This window comes from Quercus suber, unplaced genomic scaffold (assembly GCF_002906115.3).
Source record: "Quercus suber isolate HL8 unplaced genomic scaffold, Cork oak 2.0 scaffold_62, whole genome shotgun sequence".
Classification (NCBI taxonomy): domain Eukaryota; kingdom Viridiplantae; phylum Streptophyta; class Magnoliopsida; order Fagales; family Fagaceae; genus Quercus; species Quercus suber.
The window spans coordinates 325,313-328,543 of record NW_027069527.1 but is presented as its reverse complement, the minus strand read 5'-3'; the positions used below and the strand labels follow the sequence as shown (position 1 = coordinate 328,543).

At 32.3% G+C, this 3,231-nt stretch overlaps 1 pseudogene; it reads right to left on the bottom strand.

Annotated features, from left to right (window-relative positions):
* Positions 1-1,861: 1,861 nt before the first annotated feature.
* Positions 1,862-2,600, bottom strand: LOC111983227 (antimicrobial ginkbilobin-2-like protein; annotated as a pseudogene).
* Between the last annotated feature and the right edge of the window lie 631 nt (positions 2,601-3,231).

Below are 3,231 nucleotides of genomic sequence, written 5' to 3'. Positions count from 1 at the left end.
ATTTCCTTTTGGATGTATATCTTGGCTTTTGTGTTATGCTTTTACATCACATAGAAACTAGCTAATATCAACCTTTAGTTGATTTATATGTGATTTACATCCTACTACTAATGCTGGCTGTTATCTATAAATTTCATTAGGCGTGTGTTCAAGGTCTTCAGGCTCTAATTTCTTCTTAAGTCAAGTGATAAGATTCTCATTCATCAATTAATGCCAACTAAAAAGGTCACCTCATAGTGAATTTTAGTTAGCTCAATTGGTAAAGTTTCTAATGACTGAATACGAAATCTGGAGGTTGAATAAGAAATCTAGAGTTCAATTTTCGTTTACACTAAAAACCGATTCACATCTTGATAAGATAGTAAAAAGCACAATTATTAGAAGCGGAAACAATGAGTTAAAACTCAATATATATAGGGGGAAAAAATGGACACCTCATAAGACATAAAATTGGGCCAATTTTGGCCTAGAGCCACAAAGCCCAATTAAATGTTTATGCAGGTTAGGTTTTTTGCTCATGGTTTTCTCATGCAAGTGGCCCACTTACTTGGTGGGCCTTGCAAACCAAAATTTCTACCTTAGAGATAGGCTTTAAGGCCCATGAGTTTCACTTCATGTATTGGGCTTTGCAAACCATTTTTCCCTCATCCATAAAATGGGCTTTACAACTCATAGACTTTAACTACATAAATTAGGCTCAATGGAGATTATCTTTCTCATACCCCTTAGTTGCATACAACGGACAACAGAGTGGGGAAAAAAATTGAAGCCGCTATCATTTACAAGAAAAAGCAAATGTAATGGGCCATTTCATTAAGACAAGACAACACCACCAAAGTTACAACACTATTTTGCCAATTGTTTTGGTGTTTGACGGAAAATCTAAGCACCTGCATTGCACCACACATACTTCTAGATCCACTGACTGAGAGCTGGACTTCACCCCTTAAAATTAAAACATGAAAATGCCCTTCTTTCATCTATGTTTGGATTTCAAGAATACTAAAGGCATGTTTGGAAACAGTTTATTTAGTTGAAATTGAAAATTTTATTGTGAAAGTACTATAGATAAAACTAAAAGTTAGCAGAAATAGTATAGTAAGGCTTATGAATAGTACAAAAAGTGCAATAAAACTCATAAATAGTAGTAAAAATAAGCTAAATAGTAAAAGAAGTTGCCCAATATAAGCTTATCCCAAACGCAACCTAAAAAGAAATTAATCTATTTTTCTTTCCTATTATTTCCCAGTAAAAAAGCCTGACATCATTTCTTAGAGAAGCAATTTGAAATAGACAAATCTTTTCTTTCCCTCTTGCCCTCTTCTTCTTCTTCCTCTCCTCCTCCATTTGAACCCCACTCTACCTCCCATAATTGCCAATCCTTCCTTTCCAAGCCCTTAAAAATACTCATTTATTAAGTTGTTGAAGTCCACCAATCATGTTTTTTATTGTACTAATTTATAAACATTTTGAAGTAAAATTTGTAATAATTATAACATTTGCTTTTATAAAAATAGAAATAAATAATTTTCTTAAATATATGTTTCGTTAAACTATATTGTGACAGAACAAATTATACATGGAAACAAATGGAGCCTAAGTTTAAATGGATGTGAAATTTGTCATTTTTCGACAATAATCATAGTAAAATGACAACAATCATAGTAAGAAATTAACACAAGGAAGTTTTATTCAACATTTCAACAACAGTTTGAAACATGCAACCATTGCAAAGCAGCAGTTAATACTGCATATTTTTGCAAAATGGAAAATCATAAACGTGTGCATACAGCCAACACTTATCATTTTACGCATATTACCTTTTATTTTTATATATTGAGAAGAATTTTACGCATATTACCTAAACACTAAAGAAAGGGTAAATCTCATATCTTATGTTGCAACTCCCAGTGACAACTCTTCCTCCAATTTTACCATTACAACAATTAGGAAGTTCACCAATTATACCGTCAAGACATTTGAAGCAGTCACTGCTAGAAAGATCCCTGGTGCATTGTACCAAACCATAGTGCTTATTTGAACCACCAACTACTACGTCTAGCTCTCCAACTGCATAGAGCTCTGGGGTGAGTGTTGCTTCTACGGCTAGAAGGCTCCACAACTCCCTTGTTTGATTGGTAAATGTTGTGGTATTTGCTAGCGTTTTGAGGGTTCCACAATGAGAACTGGTTTTGATTATCAATTTGGTGAAAGAAGTCAGTGTTCAAGTACTTCAAAAGACCATTATCGTACCATATAATTGCACCTTTATTATACGGGCAGTAGTGAGGAATTTCGCTGCTAGCCTCATTAACAAAAGTCTGGCAATCTGGGGCACTAACATCACCTCGACAAAGTGAAAGCCCATAAGCTTGGTTTGGAGAAATACCAACTGAAATGAGACCAAAACCCTGTGGAGGGGTTTGGTTGTAAAGATTTCCCAAGAGATTGTTGAGCTTTAATTCATATGAGCCATTGGAGGTGAAGTCCCCAGCAGAACTTGAACAAAAATGGAAGATAGGGCTAGCTCCAAAAGTGGTTTGGAGAAAGAGAGCAAAGGTTAGAAGGCAGATAGAGAAGGTGAAGCGTGAGGAAGACATTTTTAGAAGGAAATGGGAGGATGATTATGAGTTTAAGGTATGGAGTCTATGGAATATGGATCATGTAGCGGTTATTTATAGTAAATCTCAACTACAACCTAATAGGAAAATTAATATTATATTGATTCTAAAAAATTATTACATAACTAGTTAATTTAATAAGTTGATTAATTGCATTGTAAAATTACCAAGAGGTCTAAATATAATTTTTATTTGGAAAAAATTTAGTTACAAAATCGGTTGTAACCTAACACTACAACCTTACTTAATATCTTTTTATTATATATGAATTTTGATAAATTTACCATTAGATTACCTCTTATTCTTATATTCTTTATTCTTGTAAAATTTCTAGAAAATTAAAGATCAATAGCTATGTCATCAATAAATTGTTTAAACTGCAAGTTTTTGTAATTTAAAATTATGCATAAAATATAAAGTTATAAATCATATAGTAAATAATATTTGATTGACACTAAAGTTGATATTTGCATTAAGAGTATAAACAAAATGCAACTCAACAGTTAAATTTTCAAAATATGTGGTAATATTTATTTTATTGAGTAAAGTTGTAACCTTATACTACAAACAATTTTGTAGCTAAACTTTGTTATTTTTATTTTTATTAAAA